General features: G+C 37.5%; 1 long non-coding RNA gene across 1 annotated transcript in view; it reads left to right on the forward strand.

Moving 5' to 3' along the window:
• LOC114053744 overlaps nucleotides 1-22,268 on the forward strand; it is a 39,572-nt gene that overhangs the window by 15,139 nt on the left and 2,165 nt on the right. The gene's annotated exons all lie outside the window — the stretch shown is intronic.

Genomic DNA, 22,268 nt, shown 5'->3' on the forward strand with positions numbered 1-22,268 from the left:
GTTGCAATGGAAATTATTCCATCCAGAATTAGTGAAATCAGAGTCCAACTGTTCTCTCTCCTGATCAGACCACATCAGGAGTATTATCTGAAATTTAGGGTGCTGCAATTTAGAAAGGATATTTTTAAGCAGGGAAGTATCTAGAGGAAAGGGACCAGGATAGTAAGGAGCCTCAAATTCATGCTATTTCAGGATTCATTGATGAAACTAGCATTTTTTAGCCTGGAAAAGAGTGGACTTGTAAGGAGCATGATAGATGTAGTAAAGGATTTGAAGGACTTGGAGAAAGTCCTTCAGCAAGATTTTGCTTCTTGGTCCCAGACAGTGGAACTAGGATCAATGAATGAGTACTTAGGACAGAATCTTAACAATTAGAACTGTCCCAACGTAAAATAATCTGCCGAGAGAGGGAGTAGTTTTCAGAGTTCTAAGTAGCAATCTTAGCACCTGGGGTTTATGGGGCTAATACTTGTGGGGGATGCTATAGGAGAGACCCTCATTTAGGTAGAAGTTGAATTGGATGACATTTGATGTTCCTTCTAAATGATATTCCTTGATTGTTTAACCAGGATTAGTAGTAACAAAAACTGTGACATAGACAATATTTGACTGTAGCATCCCACCCCATCTTTTGGAATCCCCGTGTCTGTTCGTGTTTTCCCCATCTCCAAGAAGCCAATGCTGAATCAGAGTTGCCCCCAGAAAACTGAGAATCCAGCCCATTGCCCTAGACTCCACATTTCTGGAGATCTTGAGCTTGATTGAGATATCAGATTGGAAATAAGGAGAGACATGTTAAAGGAGACATGTTAAGTCAGCTAGGTGACTGCAGTGGATAGAGCACCAGGTCTGGAGTTAGGAAGACCTGAGTTGAAATTTGGCTTTAGATATTTACTATCTGTGTGACCTTAGGCAAGCTCACTTAACTCTGTTTGCCTCAGTTTCCTCATCTGTAAAATGAGCTGGAGAAGGAAATGAAAAACTATTCTAGTGTCTTTACCAACAATAATCCAAATGGGGCCATGAAGAGTCAGATGTGACTTAAAATAACTGAACAACAAAAATGTTAGGGGAGAGGATGTAACCCCGCTAAATATCGATACTACAGCCCCTTATACGAGGACACTTCAGGTAGGTCTTTGGTCACTTCTTATCATCTTTAAGGTTGTCCTTTATGTTTATTTTAATATTACTATAATTTCAGTTATCCCTTCCACATTACATGGTTAAGGGCAGGTGCCCCCGTGACCTGGAAAATCAGGCAAAATGTGTTGGCTCTCCCTTCCTACCAGAGAAAAAGTCTGATTATTTTTTCTCTTTTTCTTTTATAGGGTATTTACAGTACCTTACTGTAAAATTTAGATTAAGTATTTGGTCATAGGTTTTGTGTTATCTATTGGCCCTTGCAGTCATCTGCAGCTTCCACAAAACTCTCAAAAAATTCTCATTTAATTTCTTATGCCAACCCACAATATACAAAAACCACAATGGGGACAGTCGTGATGTGGAAGGGATACTGTAAATAAACACTTGCAAGACAAGGGCGGGGTAACAATGTCTCTAGGCCTCAGCACTTCTATTTGTAAAATGAGGACAAAAACACCTGTCCTACTTACTTCCTAGAGTCTTTGAAAAGATCAAAAGAAAAACAACAATAACAACAACCCTTCTTTGATAGCTCAAAAATGATATACAACTATAAAACACTTAAAGTTTAAGAAAACAGTATGAAAAAGAAAATAAAATATCCCTAACCCTGGAGATCAGCTATCTCTATATTCCCTGGAATAGAAAACACATACTTATTTTAGCTCCTAGACCTAAAAAGAAAATTATGTTTTACCAAGATTAGTAAATAATAACTGGGACACTAAAGAATCATGAGTCATAAGTGCCAGTTTCCATTTGCTTTTACGAATATGCATATATCTGGATATTCTATCGCATAATACTGTATAGACAGCAGTGTGCCTAGAGCATAGACCAAATGTAGGCAAACCCAGGGGAAAGCATTTCCATTGGCCCTCCCCCTTGATGAGACAAATGTTTTAGTGCCCTGTTACAAGAACTGTATAGGGAAATTGTTCCAAATATTACTGCAGCATCATCAACTTATTCAACAGTGTATGTTGATTTTTGAAAACATCTTTGCTGGTAAATTGGATCCAATCATATCTTAGCTTTATTATAACGGTTCTATATTCTGCAGGCTTTCTACTTCTCTGTGTTAAATCTTTGAAAATGTGTGTGTGTTTGTGTGTGTGTGAGAGAGAGAGAGAGAGAGAGAGAGACAGAGAGACAGAGAGACAGAGAGACAGAGAGAGAGAGAAGAGATTCCTGTACTCATCCAAATAATCTTCCTAAAGTATAGATGTAACCATACCAGTCCTCTGATCAGAAATTTTTAGTGGCTCCCACTAGCTATAGAGTAAAATAGCAACTCTAACAGGACATGTTATTTCCTCAATATGGCTCAAACCTATCATTCTATTCTCATTTTATTCTATTCTTTGCCATATCCTCGACATTTTATCCCAAATAGACTACTAGTTGTCTCCCTCATTTATTTCTAATAGAAATGGGAAGGCTCAAAGGAAATGATCTCCCAGATTATGCTAATATACCCAGTTGATGCTTCATGCATGTCTATACATGTAATGGTATTTTGTACCATGTTCCAAAGTGGTTCCACACACAACCTTGCCCCTACTAGGCAGATCTTTAAGCAGGTGGTAGATGATTATTTGTTGGGCATATTGTAGAGGGAATCCTTTTCAGGCATGTATTGGACTAGAGAACCTGTGAGGCCCCTTTCAGCTTTTGGATTTAGGAATTCTTGATGGAGAGTAGCTTTCGCTGAATTCCATTTATGGGTGCTTCATTCCAATGCATTTTCTGGAAATGCATGAACAAGAAAACATTCTCTTTGGATGCAGTCCTATGCTTTGTTCAGGGAAACAGAGAGGAATGTTCATCTACACCCCCCATGGGAGAGAAAGGCTGATGTCTAATTCCAAAAGCAACAAGAATTGATTCAACTAATGGATTCAGTGAAGGTTTCAAGACCCCATCGCAGAGGGAATATGAAGCAGGTCGGAGGTTACAGTGCGTGGGAAAATTTTGCTATGAATTAAAAAACAAAAAAGTTCTCAAATTAAGCTGAAGCTGTTTCCTTAAAAGATATTAAAATAAATTGAGATAATGAGCCATTTTGTACCTAGTGTTGTACCCAATTCAGAAAAAAAAAAGCTCCGTGTTTAAGACTCTTTCAGTCTACAGAGGCATCCCGTGATATTCAGAATCTACCAGTGATGATAGATATCAGGTGCTCACCAGCAGCATTTTTAGGAGAGGACCAGTCATCTCTGGGCAAACGGTGTGAAACACTGAAAGGAACATTGGCTCCAGTCAGATGACCTGACAAGTCCCAATAATAAGATGAATAATGCTTTGATCTCATGTCCTGTCTCTGATATGAACTTTGTGATGTTGGGCAAGTTACTTCATCTCCCCAACTTTAGTCTCCTCACCAGTAAAATGAAAGGCTTAGACTAGATTACTTCTGAGGTCCTTTCCAGCTCTCAGTCTTTGATCCTGGGAGTTCTCCCTTATGGTGATAAGTGTTTGTTTTTTCTCTGAAGCTGTGCCTGGACAAGGTCAAAATATACAATCTACCTTCTTTTTTTCCCTCAGTTAATTTGACAGGAATTGTAGCCAATCTTTATTTTTGATATACTGCTGACTCTTTCTGAATGACTGACATATATTTAACTGAACTACCTGAATTGATTCAATGTTTTCAAGCCAAATAAAGAGAGCCTAACCCAATCTTCCCATCAATAACAAAAAGAATATACATTTATTATACTTAAATTCGTTAAAGTGTTTTAAAGCAAGTTGATATCCACAATGCCATTAGAAATTAATTACTCATTAATTGGTTTGTGTGTCTAATGTTTAAAGAAATCTATACTGCTAATGAATAGGCAAATTTAGGTTAATTTTCTCAAATTAGGTCAATTGGAACCTTTTCTACCCAACTTTGATCCCCTTGGCTGCTTTGGTTTGCCTCACCCTTAAATTTCTCACATTACCACATACTTCATTTTCTTTTTTAAATGGCCTCATCTCAGTACCCCAGTGTTATTTCCTTATAGCAAGTTAGGCATTTGAGAAAAAATATTAAGATACATATTATTAAGATTTATATTAATATATATTATATATATGATATATGTTTGAGGTCACTAGAATGAAAGAATGATAGCTGAAAGGGACTTTAAGGATCCAAACTGATTAATTTTAGGATAAGTAAATATATGAAACCTCATAGATTTATAGCTGGAAGGGGCCTTGGAGGCCATTGAGTTTAATTCTCTCATTTCATAGATGAGGGAAACTGAAGTACAGAGAAGTTAAGTGGCTTGGCCAGGGTTGTACAAATAGCGTCTGAGGTGGAATTTGAACCAGGTCTTCTTGACTCCAAGTCCAGCACTCTGTGTACTACTCCATATTGCCTCTCTGGGCCTGGTTTTCTAATTCATAAAAGAGGGGGCTGGACTTGATGACCTTAAAATGCTCTGCAGTTCTAACATTATAATTCTTTGGTTTTTATAGGTGAGGAAAATTGATATCCATATGAGGTTAAATTGCTTGTCAAAGATTAAATTCTAATCTTTAGTTAGTGTCGTATGCTATGGTGAACAACAGTGCCAGCATTCTAATTCAGCTCTCTCTCATTTCCAGTAAGAGAAGTTGATTTTTCTTTTCACTTTTCCACGCTGATTCTAGAATCTGGCATCTAGGACCTAGGATCCAAATGTAGGGGAATTTTGAACACATTCTTACGACCAAATTTCAGTAACCCTTAAAAGAGCATGGTGAAACAAAAACCTAAATGAAGTGCATTATGTCCTTCAATTGAGGTAAAATCATAAGCACAGTGTTTTGCCACATAGTAGGTACTGAATTAGTAATAATAATAGCATCTCCAACTACCTTTTGGATATCTCAAACTAGATGTCCCATAGACATCTTAAGGGCAGGTAGATGGTGCGGTGGATAGAGTGCCAACCCTGGAGTAAGGAAGACTCATCTTCTTGAGTTCAAATCTAGCTTTATATGCTTACTGATTGTGTAACCCTGAGCAAGTCACTTAACCCCATTTGCCTCAGTTTCCTCATCTGTAAAATAAGCTGGAGAAGGAAATGGCAAACCATTCCAATATCTCTATCAAGAAAATCCCAAATGGGGTCATGAAGAGTCAGATATGACTGGAAAATGACTGAACAGACATTGTAAACTTAATATTTCAATGCTGAACTCATTATTGTTTCACCTAAAGCCTCCCCACCTTATACTTTCCCTATTACTATAAAGGTCAATAGCACATTCCTAGTCCTTCAGCTTACAACCTAGGCATTATTCTTCATTCCTCACTAAGTCTCACCATCAACTATCATCCTCCTTTTGCCCCCATATCCAACCTGTTGCCAATGCATGTCAATTTCACTTCTCTAGCATCTCTCAGATATGCCTCCTTCTCTCCTCAGACCCCGCTACCACTCTGGTGCAGGTCCAAATCACCTTACTCTTGGGCTATCATTATAATATCCTGCTGATGGGTCTTCCTGCTTCAAGTCTCTCCCCATTCCAATCCACCCTCCACTTGGTCACTAAAGTGATTTTCCTTAAGCACGGGACCAACCATGGCACACACCAACACTCTTCCCCTCCGCCCCCCATGATTAACACCCCAGACTCCCTATAACTTCCAGCATCAAATACAAAATCCTCTGTTTTAAGCCTTTTTTTTTAACACACCTTTCCAGTCTTCTTATGCCTTACTCCTTGTTACATATTCTTCGATCCAGTGACATTGGCCTCCTTGCAGTTCCATGAATAAGGCACTCCTTCTCTTGGCTTCAGGCATTTTCTCTGGCCATTCCCCATGCCTGGAATGCTCTCCCTCCTCATCTCTGCCTACTTGCTTCCCTGACTTCCTTTAATTCCCAACTAAAATTTTGTCTTCTAGAAGAAACCTTTCCCAACTCCTCTTAATTCTAGTGTCTTTCCTTTCTTATTTGTTATGTATTCTGCATATAGCTTTCTTTGTATATACATTTGTTTGTATGTTGTCTCCCCTATTAGATTGTAAGTTCCTTGAAGGCAGGGACTATCTTTTACCTCTTTTTTGTATCCCTAGAGCTTAGCATAGTGCCTGACCCATTGTAAAAGCTTTACAAACTTTATTGACTGACAGATTGACTAATGGCTCATATTTATATAGTATTTTAAAGTTGACAAAATACTTTACATATATTATTTCATTTGATCCTCACAATGATATGTAAGGAAGGTGTTGTTATTATCATCATTCTACATTTGAGGAAACTGAGGTAGACAGAGGTTAAGTAACTTGCCAAAGGTCACATAGCTAATAAATGTCAGATTTGAACTCAGGTCTTTCTGAGTTCAGGCCCAATACTCCATTTGCTGGGTCACTTAGCTGAGAGAGGCTAAGTGTCTTGCCCAAGGTCATAAAGCTCATAAGTGTCTGAGGCAAGATCCAAACTTCACTCCAAGTCTACCACTTTAACCAACGTGTTACCTGAATTTGTTGAGTTATCTAATGAAAAAGGATCAGAATTAAAATATCTTTATATAGGATAACCTACTCAGCATTGATATGATCACTCAGGAAATTTTCAGCTGAGTTCACCAGGGCATCCTTCAACTGTTGTCAGTCAATAAGAACAACTATGCAGTGTTCTGATTAGATGGTTAAGATTGAAATAATTAGGTCAATGATACTTGGGTATATCAGTCTAGATACATGCAATCTAAGAGTTAAGAGACTGAGGTTATCTTCCCAGATTTCTCATGAAATGGCTGTCTGGCTCTAGACAAGTCACATAAATCTAGTTTCCCGTAGATAGAAAACTGCTAACAGTCTCTCCTTTTTCTAATTCAGTTCCCACAACTGCTCAAATAATCAGTCCAATGCACAGGTCTCACCATGCCACCCATCTGCTCACAAACTTTAGTCACTCCTTACACCTGATATAGAATATAGGAATAAAATATCAAATTTTTGGCAAAATATAAAATATTTTTGTTTTTATAAATGCCATAAAATATAAATACAATATTATAAAATACTATGATATTTCATAATTAAACTATCAAATCCTTAGCTTGGCATGGCTTTCTAATTTATAGTGCCAGCCTCTCTTTCCAGCCTTATTTTATTCTTTGTTCTATCCTGTGTTTTCTATTGTAACTGGACAGCTAGCTATTTATCCAACTCATCCTGTCCTTTCTCACTTCGATGATATAATGTTAATCATTCTTCATATCTAGAAGGCATTTTTTCTCACATGTTCTTCATGAAAATCTATTCTTAAGTTCTAGCTTCATTGTCATGTCCTCTATGACCTTAAGGGACAGCTAGGTGGCACAGTGGAGTGCCATACTTCGAATCAGAAGACTCATCTTCCTGAGTTTAAATTAGGCCTCAGAGACTTACTAGCTTGGTGACTAACCAAGTCACTTCTCTATTTGCTTCAGTTTCCTCATCTGTAAAATAAGCTGGAGAAAGAAATGACAAATCACTCCAGTATCTTTGCCAAGAAAACCCCAAATGGGGTCATGAAGGACCCCATTAAGGACATGACTGAAAATGACTGAAGAACAACTATGAAACCTACTTAAGTCCTCTCAGCTGGCAAATACCCCCTGTTTCTCAAAGTTCACTATCACTTTTTGTAAAGACTTCACCAATGCCCTTATTATTTTCTAGCTTGTATCCTATGCATTCGTAGTCTCATCCTTTATTAGATTGCATCCTCCTTTTTCATCTTTCTATTTCTCTTAGTACCTAAATGTTTACTTGCATATACAGTAGGCACTAATGTGAACTGAATTACATTGCTGGCTCTGAAGTCAACCTGTTTACTTTCTGCTGTGATCTACTATGTTTTTATTTTCTTAAAACACAGGCCATGACTATCTCTGTATGGCCGAAAGAAACCCCTCAAAACCAAATCTAAACGAACTCTAAAATTATACAGCACATCAGGAAGTGCTATACATACGCATACACACACATATATACATATATTATACATATATACATATGTGTGTATATACACACATATTCATGCACTGGATACTTTATATAGGGCATAGGAAGTGAGTAAGGTAAGAAGTTTATTTTTCCCTACTGATGACAGTTTTTAAAAGCAGAAAATATACACATATACATATATACACAATACATGTGTATACATATATATGTATCTATTGTATATATATAGACACATGTGTGTATATATGTACATTTGTTCTGCTTTTAAAAATTGTCATCACCAGGAAAAAATAAGTTTCATAGAATACTTCTTGCCTTACTCACTTCCCATACCCTATATAAAGTATCTAAGCCATAAATATAATCCTTGCATCCTGTTCCTTATTTTTATTTATGTGTTCTTCCATTTCAGTTTCACTCCTCTATGTTTAAATACATGCTCATTTCATTTTTATAGCAACTTGCAATAAATCTGTGAACACAAACCATAAACCTAAATTATAATACAAAGGTGCAAATAATATTGCAGGTGAAGGTTGTAAACAGCCAGTTGCTAGGAGGACAGCACGTTTATTTAAAGCCTCCTGAAGTCAGTTTTGTTCCATGCTTTTAATTCCTTTGGTTTGGAAGGGGTTTGGTAGTACCATAATTTTAACTTCATTTCATAAACACAGCCTTTGCTTTGACGCTGTCTCACTCCTTCCCTGCTTCACATTTTCCAGGCATTTCCTGCCAAGCCACATTTACTCTTTCTCATAGACGAGTCTTGCCAGCTATCTCCTGCTTTCCCTTGCAGTGAGTCCCTTCAGGCAGGCATCTAATGGTTCTTTGGAGCTCCGTTCTCTTTGAACTGCGTATGAGCAGAACAGAGACTCCAGAGTTCTATGACCTGGGAACCTGGCAGAAGCTTCCTAGTGCAATAAATCAAACTGACAATAAATTACTAGCTCTTATTTGGTCCAGCCTGACCTCAAATGCACATTGACTTTGAGAAATTCTCATTTAATTGCAGCTTTCACATTTTTTATTTGTGCCAGAGCCTGACAGTATTTTTTCTATGATAGCAAACACACATATATGTTCACATATAAGACATATGTGCCTGATTTCATATGTATGGTTATTTCATGGGTATGGGGAAGTCCGGTTTGGAAACTCTCTGCACAGATGATTATCAGCAACTCTTCTTTAAGTCAATATTAGAAAATTGCCCTGGGGGCTATTGCTGTTGTTGTTTAGTCTATTAGTGTTATCCAACTCTTTGTGACCCCATTTGGAGTTTTCTTGGCAAAGATACTGGAGTGGTTTGCCATTTCCTTTTCCAGGTCATTTTACAGATGAGGAAACTGAGGCAAACAGGGTTAAGTGACTTGTCCAATGTACTAAGTGAGGCCAAATTTGAACTCAGATCCTCCTGTCTCCAGGGCTGGTACTCTATCCACTGGGCCACCTAGAACTGAATCAATGATTTTCTGACCTCCAGGCTAGCTCTTTCTCTCCCTTATACCATTATATCATGTAGCCTTTAAATGGCAATAACCTTTGGAACTGGATGTTCTGCCAGACCTAAGATCCTTCCTAGACTCTAGGGCCTAGGTTGCTCCTACACTGGACATTTTGGAAGGTTTGCATCTGCAAAGTGCTTTATAGTTTACAAAAGACTTTCACATATGCTGTCTCATTTGATCAACAATCAAGTGAGATCTGATTTTTCCAACTGGGCAGAGGAAGAAACTGACATTTAAAGAGGTTAAATGATTTGTATAAAGTTTCTTGCTAGTAAAAGGCAGAAAGCACCAACTACTCCAGGCCTTCTGATACTTAATACAGAGTGCTGAGCTCAGAGCCAGGAAAAATTGGGTTTAAATCCCACTTTGAATACTCGCCTATTTGACTAGAGGCAAGTTATTAATGTCTCTGTTTCTCAGTTTTTCATCAACAAAACAGAAATAATTCTTAGAATATCAACTCCATAGGAGTATTGTGAGGTTTAAATGTGGTGATGGACCATCGTAGAATCATAGATTTAGATTTTCAAGGAAACTTAGTAGTATTAAAATATGTAAAAAAAAACACAAAACTCTGTGAAGCTCACGTCATATAAATGTCATGCTGTATGAATGTTATTATTGTTGTTATTGTCGTTCCACTACAGCCTAAATTACCCCCTTGTTCTGCTTTCCCCCAGTAATCTCAAAGATTTGTTGTATCTCATTAAACCCCTAACTTATCATTACAATTGATTAATTTGCTATGTTAATATGTTAATGCTACATTAAAAACCCTAGATTACAAATCAAATGTAAAATGTAGTAAATAAAATGACCATTTGATTTATGTGCAAAAACGTTGTAATTTTGATGTAGATTCAAAGAAGGGCTAGTACAGTGTCTGTCACATAGGTGTGTTGATTGATTGATTGATTCTATATTCCTTGGTAGGAGTCTTAAACTAGCCTTCAAGAGACAGCAAGAACTGAGGACTTAAATATTGGGATTAAATATTGGGGTTACCCTGTGGTAATGATACGGACATTCCATTCTTTGGACATTCCATGAAGTGCATTGAAGCCCAAAGTAGGGAGATTTTTGCAGTTTACGTACCGAGATCCCCAGAATTGTGAATAACTGAGAGTTTAGTAAGCATTCATCTTTTTGCTACTCAAATTACGAAGTATGAAAGAGAGATGGCAGTAATGGATACATAAATGGTTTTTTCCTTGAGGTCAAGCTGACTCTGAGTCCAATGCTTTTTTTTTTTAAAGAGAAGAAGATACCTGGGATATTTCCATTCCCTTGATATGAATACAGATAATTTATCAGTGGGTGCCATACATCACTGGCTCTCCCTCATCATTAATGTCATAGTTGTACTAATGGGCTCCTGACTAGCTCTTCAGCTCAAAGAGGATATTTTGGATTCTTGGTTAGGAGTCTATTATTTCTTTGTATTTACTCAGAGAAAGCTTCCTGTAAGAAGCAGACTCATAGGTGGTTTTTGAACCAAAGAAGAAAGATAAGATGATGGAGAAATGAAGGTTATTGAAAGACCAATGTGGGACAAAGAGGCTGGATAGGAACCAAGCAGAGCAGTAAAACAGCAGCATGTTGTGCCAGTGACATGAAAGTTGATGACCTGAAATTACTCTCTGTTAAATTCTTGGGGAACAGCATGATAGAAGAGAAAGAGGACTTAGGAGTCAGAGGACTTGGGTTTGAATCCTACCTCTGACACCTGTATGGCCTTGGGAATGTCACTTTACATTCATGAAACTCAGTTTCCTCAAGTGTAAAATGAGAGCATTAGGCTAGCTGGCTTCTGAGGTCCTTTTTACTTCTAGATCTGTGATCTATGAGTAGCAAGTGGTAAACAATAGTAGATAGCACGACATGAGAAAGTGGACTAAATCCCAGCTGAGCACAGACAAGAAGCTAAAAAAAAATACTTTACTGATTGTTGATATCTGCAGATTTAGGTTTCTTAGGCCTGGCTTCTTTTCTAAACAGTCCCTGGCCCAACATTATCCACTATTCTCTTCCCTTTTGTTGCAGTCTTCTCTTGGAACTTGCCCTATTCATCACCCCTCCCCAAGCTGCTTCTTCCTTTAATCTTAAATCTCTTCCTGTCTTTGGGCTTTTTTCTGCTGCCTGTACAAATACCCTGGCCTTTGCCAGCCTTAAGGAAACTTCACTTAACCCTGCCATCCCCTCTAGAAAGATATGTTGTCATATCTCTCTCCTTCCTTTAATAGCCGACCTTGCAGGAAATAGGTCACCGAAAGCCTCCGTTTTCTCATATATAACTTGGTTCTTGACCCCTAGAGATCTGACTTTTGAACCCACCACTCTAATGAAACTGCTATATCCAAGGTTACCAACCATTTCTTAGTAGCTAAATCCATTCGCCTTTTCTTAGACCTCATCATTCTGGGACTTTCTATAGAGACTTTGACCCTTTTGATCACATGTCTCCTCCTCAGAGACTCTCTCCTTCCTCAGCTTCATGATAACACTTTCTCTTCAATCTCCTCCTGTCTATGCCCTCCTTCTTTGTATCCTTTGGAGAATCATCATTTATATTCCACTCCATATACATATATAATTGTGTCAACTCTACATCTAAACCTCTCTCTCAAATCTCTTCCTTTTTTCATCTATTTGCACTGACATCACTCTAGCTCAGGTAAACCTCCATCACCTCTTACCTCAACTACATTTGCAAACAAATTGATCTCCCCAATTCCAGGCTCTTCCCTATTTAATTCATTCCTTATACAGTAACCAAATTGATGTTCCTAAAGTATAGACCTGACTACATCATTTCCTTGGTCAAGAATCTTCAGTGTCTACCTATTGTTTCTAGGATGAAATATAAACTCCTTAGGCTGGTATTCAAAGCCCTTGACAAACTTTTCAGGCTTATTTCACTTTACTCCTCATTAACTCTCTTCCCTCCCAGCCAAACTGGCCTACTTATTACCTTTGCACATCTGTCCCACATACTCTTGATGGTCTCTCTCCTCATCTGTCCCTTTTAGAATTCATAACATCTTTCAGGGATAAGCTCATGGTCAACCTCCTATAGGAGGCTTTTCCTGATGCCCTTAGAGATTTCATAGGAGGAAGCAGAATCAGATTGTAGAAAGTGATCAACTGTACCAAAAACTAAACAGAGATCAAAGATAATGATGACTGAAAAAGGGAGCCTTTACCATGTCATTTATTAATGACAATAAGAAGAGCAGTTTAAATAAATTAGTGGAGTTGGGAGCCAGATTGCAAATGGTTGAAGAGAGAAAGTGAGTGGTGAGGAAGTGGAAGTGTGAAATATAGATCACTTTTGTAATGCAGTGTAGCAATAATGCCACAGGCAGCTAAAATTGCACATATGAACTGAATTTAGCAAGCCACATAATAAAATAATTAGAAGTAAAGAAGACCAAGAACCTTTCACAGCTATGGCTGTCTGGAGATAAGGGGATTTTCAGCCAATCAAGGGACAATAAAGACCATAAAATAGACAGTTTGGGCCACATGATTTAAAAATCTTTCTCAAGAATAAAACCATTTATTACAGAATTAGAAGAGGGAAAAAATAGATTGGGGAAATATTAGAATCGCATATCACCGATAAAAAGTGTGATATCTAAACCATCTAGGGAATTGGCACAAATATGTAAATACAATATATGCATATATATGTATATGTATATATCTGTACATACACATACATATCACACCAAAATCCACTATCCCAAAACCCAAAGTATACAGTAGGGTTTTTAAAAATATTGTATTGATATTGATTTTAAATCACATTTATTTCCCAATATACCCCACACCTACTCAAAGAAACATAGATATATATATAGATAGATATAGATAGATAGATGTGTATACACAAATACATACATACATACATATAACAACAAAGAAAAACAAGTATTTCAGGAAGTTAATCAACAAATTAATTAATTCCAGCAGTATATGCAGTATATGCAGTGTTCTACTTCTATAGTCCATTTCCCCTCATGCAAAGAAGCTACGGTGGTACTTTCTCTTATCCCTTTCTCTGGGTCCAAATTGGTCATTACACAACATTCGGTTTTTATTTTGTTGTTCCTGTTTTTCTTTTTCATTTACATTGTTTTGGCCATTATATTGTTTTCTTGGTTCTGTTTGCTTCACTTTGTATCAGTTTATATGTCTTCATATGCTTCTCTTTATATATCACATTCATGATTCAGAAAAGCCTTTCAAGTAGTTATTAATATTTTGCAATTCTTCTTTCAAAAATTCCTTGTTCATGTCCTTTGGCAACTTGTCCATTGAAGAATCGCTTTAATAGTTTTCAAAAGGATTGTAAATTATAAGTGACCATATGAAAATATGCTTTAAATCACTAATAATAAGAGAACAAAAATCAAAACAGCTGTAATGTTTTACTTCATACTAAGTAAATTATCAAAGGTGATAAGGATCTTAAAGGATCTGCAAGATGACCCAGTGGTCCTGGATATGACTTTGGTATTGTTCTAGAAAAGTCACTAAACTGTCCATGACCTTTCAGTTATCAATGCTACACAAAACCCATATGCCTCAAAGAGATCAAAGATGGAAATACACATACATATTTATATGCATGTAGTGTGTTGACAGTAGCACTCTTCAAGTCAACAAAGAATTATAGAAAAATTGGGTGTCCATTGATTGAGAAATAACTAAAAAAATTATGCCACGTAAATGTAAGAAACTATTATTTTCTATTTTGGTAAGATAAAATTAAAAATTTGGAGAAGTATGAAAATATGTACATAAGTATGTGCATATATAAATGTGATACTGATAGAGTGAAATAAACAGAAGCATGAAGCATGAGAAAAATAAACACAATGACTACAACAACATGAATGAAAGGGTCAGTCAAAGGAAGCAGATTTGAGAAAAGGAGAGAGGTGAAGAGATCTCATTCCTGCCTCTCTTTCTTCAGAATCATTATTCATCTACAATTCATGCCATGTAGTTTCTCATTTAATTATAATCTGTCTTCAGTGTGCACTAATCAGTTTGTTATATATTTTAGTCTTCTCTTCCCAACTGGAACCTAAGGCTCTTGGCATAAGAATCATATCTTACACTTCTGTTTTCCCCATAGCATCTCCTGTAGCATTAGATATTAGATTAGATAAACAAACATTAAATAACTGTTGGTTAATACAAAAGTTAAGATTGACTTAAAAGAGGAGATATTTTTAATCAAATGAATGAAAAATCAAGTGATGAAAAAATTTCTCCTGGTCGGTTATGAGAAATGAGCAATTTGTGAAAGTGGGGAAGCCAAATAGGAAGTTGATGATATGATTTATATAAAAGTGATGAGATTAATGATTATGAGAAGGCAACGGAGAAGTACAGTCCAATGGAAGAGGTTCCAAATTGGAAGCCAGAAGAACTGGGTTTGAATCCTGATTTTGCGACTTAACTATGTGACTTTGAAAAAATCACTTAACCCTTCTAAGTCTCATTTTTCACATTTGTAAAATGAAGGGAGTTGGACTAGATGGGCTGTGAGGGCCTTTCCACATCTATGTGATCCTAGGAATGGAAAGAAAGAAGGAAGGCCAAAGAGACAATGGAATTTTTAAACTTAGGTGAATTGGAGACCAGAGTAAATGGTTGGAGGAGAATGACAGATTTGAGTAGGTAAAGTAGATATGGAAGACAGTGGCATCATCAGCAGTTCTATAAAAATTCAGAAGGGTAGTCAGTTCACGGGGGGAAAGTCCAGTCTTGAAGATGTTGAGTATTTACTTAAGGATAACTAGGTAATTCAGTGGACAGAGTGCAGGGCCTGGAGCAAGAAAGACCTCATTTGAATTCTGCCTCAGACACTTACTGTGTCACTTACTAATTTACTAGCTGTGTGAGTCTGGGCAAGTCACTTATCCTAACTCAGCCTTAGTTTTCTCAACTATAAAATGGGGATAATAAGAGCCTCTACCTCCCAAGTCTGCTGTGAAGATTGAATGAGATAATATCTGTAAAGTGCTAAGTACAGTGCCCAGCACATAGTAGCTACTCAATAAATCTTCCCTTAAAAAATTCTTCCCTCCCTTTCCCCTTTCTCTTTCCTCTTCCCCCTGCCCCTCCCCAGCCTCTTCCCCTTCCTTCACCCCTTCACCTCTTTCCCTTCTCCTTCTCCTTCCCTTTATTTCCTTTCCCATTTATCTCCTTCCTTGTGCCTAGGTTATTCTCAGCTCTACATCTGTAAAGTGAATAGGTAGACAAGGTCAACTCCAAAGCCCTTCCGTTCCAGCTCTTAAAAACCCCCACTATCTCTGCCAACCTTTGGTTATGACATCCTAGCCAACGGTGGAGGAAGACTGTAACCCACCACTATTAACAAGTACCTCCATGGATAAACATCCCAAGACCATTAGCCCCAACTTTAAAGAGGCATAATTGTACTGCTAAAGTCAAAGTTGGATGGGAAACTTTATATGTACTGCTGCTTTGAGAAAATTCTACATTAAATTTAAACATTTACATGGATAAAATTAAGCATGTCATTTCTCAGCTTGGAATGTTGTAGTTCCCCCAAGAGTAACAAAATTGTTCCTACCATTTTATGATTAAATTGGTTAAAAAACAACAACAAGCTGCTGACGTAGGTAGTGATGCCTTTCTGCACTTATAAAAGTCAAAACAGCTTTCATTTGAAGGAAGAAAATTTTGGCAAGCATTAAATGCACAATAATGCTTGTGTTTTGAAAGTAGGAATTAAAAGAGGTCTTTGAAGAGTAAAAAAAAAAGCTTAAATGCACATTTATTCCAGAATCCAGACTAGTTCAGCGAAGAAATAATTCTAGTGACTTGGGCAAGTAAAAAAATTATTTTTTAAAGCTTCTGAACTACATGTTTACCTGGTGGTTGGAGGTAGACTTTTAAGAAATTCAACACAGAGAATAAGAAAAATATTATTTTAATGAGAAAATTCAGTATGAAGAATTTGTCTTTAACTTCAAAGAGAAGAAATAATAGCATCTACTCTATATTGCTGGTCAATTTCTCTCTTTTCAGTTCTCCATCCCCGTGGTAAACTATTCTCCACATGTATGCATTAAGTACCTCTAAACACTTCATTAAGTCATTAATCTGACAATGTCTGACAGCCAGAGCTACTGAATCATTAAGGGTATAAAATTCAATTCTTCCTTTGATTCCAGGAAGGCACATTTAAATCACTTCATTTCAGGGAATCAGAAGAGACTTCCTCCCCTCTACTTCTGCCTCTACATCTTTTGGGGCAAACCAAAAGAATACCCCATCCCTTCCCTCCCTTCATCAACACACACCCCAACCATGCTTCTAGTTGTGTTGTGTGCCATTCTACATATAGTTCTGCTTTGAGTCACTACCACTTTCTGTCTAAGGTTTTGAAAGGGCTGGAGATCTCACCCATGGTAGAACAACTACATCTATAGAATATTTACACTGAACTGTTCTGGAATCTAAGCAGTTTTAGAGATACACAAGAAGAATAGGCATTGCCAAAATCACTGCTGTGCAAGTCTCACATATCCATACACTACAGCTTCCCTTCTTTCCTCTTTTCCCCTTCCCACCATAATAGGAAAGAAAGAGACAGAGAGAGAGAGAGAGAGAGAGAGAGAGAGAGAGAGAGAGAGAGAGAGATGGAAAGAGGGGAAGAATTGACCTTATATAGTATAATCAGACATTAAGTTCCTATTCAAATTCATTAGAAATTTACATAAAACAAATAATTGGCATCTATATAACATTTTTTCAGGTTTGCAAAACCCTTTACAAATGTTATCTCATTGGAGCCTCACAACAACTCTGTGAAGAAGGCACTAAACTTATTATTTCCATTTACAGGTAGTAAAACTGAGACATGGAGGCATTAAATGTATTGTCCATGGTTACACGGCTTGTAAGTGTCAGAGCTAGGATTCAAACCCAGATTCTGCTGATTTCAATTCCAGCATCCATCCACTATGCAATATACCTTTGCCTTTAAAAAGCTGAATGTTTTCCCACAGAGATTCATATGATGGTCTGGTCAGGAAGGGCTGTATTTGTTATTTACCACTTTGGGGAAAACTTTGGTGTGTTGAAAGGTGACAAAACTTTTCTCTATAAAACAAGGATATCTTACAGACACATTGCAAGGTCCATTCATTTCTGAATGTTGGTAAATCATTTCAGTAATTTCACATTGTATATCACACCAGGTTTGCAATATGTTTACTCCACGGAGAATCTGTGAAATAGTTAGTACAAGTATTATTATCCCAATTTTACAGATGAGGAAACTGACATTTTGAGAGTGACAAGAACACTAAAATGGCAGAGTAAGTCACTGGCTCCTCTACATTAGGAGGCTCATAGTTTTAGGGCTGAAAGGAACTTTTGGGATCATTAAATCCAACTCCCTCAAATGAGAAAGCTGAGACCCATGGAGATTAAGTGACTTGTTCCTCTGCCCATGCCCTTTCCAATGTACTTACTGTCATTTTAACTGACTTGCTCATAAGTTAACTAATTTCTTAGAGTCTCAGGAGAATTCAAGCCCAGCTTTCCTAACTGTTTATAGAGCTCCATCCCTAACATCATACTGCTTGTCTATAGACAGCAATATGAAAGGATGCTGAGAGAATAGCTTCTCAATCACATGGAGGTTATTGCTTTAATACCAAGAACGTGAAGGGCCAAAATGTGATGAAACCTCAAAAGGATTCAGGAAACAGATAATGAATACTTGTAATGAGCTATTTATGGGACCAGTAAAGCTAAATGCTGTAGGGCAACGAGGTGGCACAATGCATAGAGCACTGGGCTTGGAGTCAGGAAGATTCATTTTCATGAGTTCAAATCCAGACTCAAACACTTATTAGCTATGTGACTCTGGACAAATCATTTAATCTAATTTGCCTTAGTTTCCTCATCTGTAAAATGAGCTGGAGAAGTAAATGGCAATCCACTCCAGTATCTCTGTCAAGAAAACCCCAAATGCAGTCACGAAGAGTCAGACATAACTGAAAATGACTGAGTAACAAGAAAAGCCAAATTCAAAAAGTCCTCAAAAGATGGGCAAATGCATTTCAGACTAGGTCTGACCTTAGATTTAGTTAGACTTCCATTTAGCTATTTGCCGCTATGATTTAGTTCCTAGAAAAGAAAATTATGACTGATACAAGAGGCAGCAAGGGGCAGTAGAAAGGCATGAGATCTGGAGTCAAAGAACCTCAGTTCAAAACCCAAGTCAGACATGTGTTGCCTTTGTGTCTATGAACAGGTCACATTAACCACTCTGGGCTGAGCCTCTGATGTTCTCATCTGAGAGAGTTGGACTTGGTGACCCAAAGGTTCCTTCTCATCCTAAATCTATGAGCCTGTTGTAAAGGAGCCAATGATCTGTGCTCTCATTTGATATTCTCATTTTGGCCCTTCCCAACTGGGCACTAATGGGTATACACATCTATTAGTGCCTAGGGAAGCCATTGCTCCTCCTGCTTTAACTACAATGGCATATTTAAGCAAACTTGTTTCATAGAATGAAACAAAAACTGCTTCTGTGTCCCATGGAAAATGAACTAGAGTTTTATGGTATTAGAAAGTCCTACACTGTTCATATTTGCTCAGAACTCATACACAGGGCCAATGAAATTCGGCAACAAACATTTAGTCAGTTTAATAAGTATTTATTAATCATGAATTAAATCCCAGAACACTGTGCCAAGCTCTCCACCCTCACACTGATGAGACTATAGCAATTTGTAGAAATGAGGCACTACAGAACATTATAGTGCATATAAAAGTCATTTTAAATGGGCTTTTATACTCCTTAGTTGATTCCCTAGATATAATAATAGTTTTTAAAGGACTATTTCTATAATGAAAGAGGTAAGCTTATTGGAGGGAAGTACAATATTTCATTTTATGAGGTATAACCAGCAGATGGGAATATTAACTCAAAGACTTCTGGCCTGATCAATGATTCTACTCTGTGAATTGGCCTGCCTGGAGGCCCTGATGGGAAACTGAGGATCATAGAATCGGAATCATACAGGATCTTTGAGCCTGTGATCCTCAGCTCGCTATCAGGAGCTCCTTCTTAGGGAAGTTTAGAAATCATCTCATGCAGCCCCTTTGGTTTACATTTGAGAAACAGAGACCCAGGAACTTGCCCAAGGTCACACAGGCAGAAGTGGCAAAGGCCAGGCTTGAATTCAGGTCTGCCTTTTTACTTCAAATTCAGCCACTTGAGTTCAGTGTCCCTAGAAAATGAATTAGAGCAGTAGTGTTTATGGTATGGGAAAGCCCTATACTATTAGTGTTTGTTCAGAACATGGACATATGGTTAAAAAAATTAGTCAACAAACATTTAATCAGTCAACAAGTATTCATTAGTCACCCAGGGCACAGTATTAAACTCTCAGTCCCACATGTATATGACGTTGATGATTCAGCAATTTGTGGAAACAAGGCTCTTCCCACTGTACCATGTTTTGGAGTTCTTACAACCTATAGAAATATCATTACCTCCTCCCTGTGTGATAGCTTCTTTAGCACATGGACTAGCCACAAGTTCTCCTGGGCAAGCCTCTTCACAGGGTTTTTGATTTAAGTTACATGAGGAGCAATACCTTTGAGGGTTGTTAGTATGAAATCCAAGAATGAAACCAAAGGAAGGGATGTTCTAAATGCAGTTATTCTCCTTACAATTGTCCAGTTGACAAATGCCATTTATCGAGGGCATACCCACATTGCATCAAGGGCTGTAGAGGAAAATTTCTAACAAAAATGCCATGCAATTAAAATCTGGTCTGAGAAAGTGTGTTGCTGATGATACACAAGAGTGAAGTGATTGACCACCATCTAGCAGATAGTCAAAATTCTTTCCATTTTCTCCACTTTGGAGTCACTAACATTAATGTTCCCTGAGTTAAATTTCCTGGAGAAATAAAGTTTCTTTCGTTAAATAAGAAGTATTGAGTTTCAGTCAATCATTGTTTGTCTGCAGGAGCTGCTGAGGCCTTTAGACATCCCTGACCACTCCTGTGAAGCTTCAGTGAACATAGATAGGCCTACTAGAGAGCTTAGACAGCCCCCAAAGGGAGAGATTTTTTTACTTTTTTTTCTAATTCTTCACTATTTTTATGAATTGTTGGATCAGATCCTTATCATTCTAATCACTCCTGAGGGTGCACTGAGTTCCATCTCTGAAGTAGCATTATTAGAGGAGAATAAAAGGAAGAAACCATCTAGTTTCCTTCTCTACTTAGCCAAATTCATACCTTCCCTGAATGTTCAAGGCCTTGGGGTAGTATCCTTTATTCTCTAAATTTCACAAATAAGTAATCAGAAGGAAAAAGATAATTTCCTTTGCAATGTAAAATACCATATTGGAATGAAACAGATCAGATTAGGGACTATCTTTTTATTAATATAGGAAACTCCCAGATGAGGAAATTATCTCTATCAAAACAGGTTGACACCTCATTTGCAACTCAGAGAACTGTTCCTTTAAGTGAGAAGTTAAGTGACTTGCCCAGGGTCACACTGCCAGCGTGTGTCAGAGATGGGATTTGAACTCATCTCCTGGCATTCTGAGTCTAGCTTTTTTTTTATTGGGCTAAGCTGCCTCTCTTATTGGACATAAAATAGTATAAATTTTGTAGACATTTTACAAGATTAATCTGCCATTATCTGGAGACTTTTCTGTTCCTTCCTTTTACTGTTTTTTTTTCCCCACTTGCGGGTTTTGTATACAGAACATAATAGTCCATATGAAACTTTCTAATTGCTCCTATCCCTTAGATCAGGGGTGAGAAACCTGTGGCCTCGAGGCCACATGTGGCCCTGTAGATCCTCAAGCATGGCCTTTGACTGAATCCAAATTTCACAGAACAAATCCCCTTAATAAAAGGATTTGTTGACAAAACAAGAAAATGATAAATGTTAGAGAAAATGTGGGAAAATTGGAACACTAATGCATTGCTGGTGGAGTTGTGAAATGATCCAATCATTTTGGAGAGCAATTTGGAACTATGCCAAAGGGCTATAAAAATGTGCATACCCTTTGACCCAGCAATAGCACTTCTAGAGCTATATCCCAAAGAGATCATACAAATGGGAAAAGGACCCACATGTACAAAAATATTTAAAGCAGCTCTTTTTGTGGTGGCAAAGAATTGGAAATTGAGAGGGTGCCTATCAATTGGGGAATGGCTGAACAAGTTGTGGTATATGAATGTAATGGAACACTATTATGCTGTAAGAAATGATGAATAGGTTGACTTCAGAAAAACCTGGAAAGACTTGTATGATCTGATGCAGAGTGAAGTGAGCAGGACCAGGAGAACATTGTACACAATAACAGCCATGTTGTGCAATGACTAATATTAATAAACTTAATCCTTCCCAGCAATACAAGGATCTAAGACATCTCCAAAAGCCTCATGACAGAAAATGTTATACACATCCTAAGAAAGAACTACGGAGTTTGAATGCAGATTGTGTTTTGTTTCCTCTTTCTGGTGGTTCCTCCTATTGGTTCTAATTCTTACTTACAACATCACTAATGTGAAAATATGTTTAATAGGAATGTATATGTATGTGTATGTGTATGTCTAGCCTATATCAGATTGTGCACC

The sequence above is a fragment of the Vombatus ursinus genome, unplaced genomic scaffold (assembly GCF_900497805.2).
Source record: "Vombatus ursinus unplaced genomic scaffold, bare-nosed wombat genome assembly UNPS02014812.1, whole genome shotgun sequence".
Classification (NCBI taxonomy): domain Eukaryota; kingdom Metazoa; phylum Chordata; class Mammalia; order Diprotodontia; family Vombatidae; genus Vombatus; species Vombatus ursinus.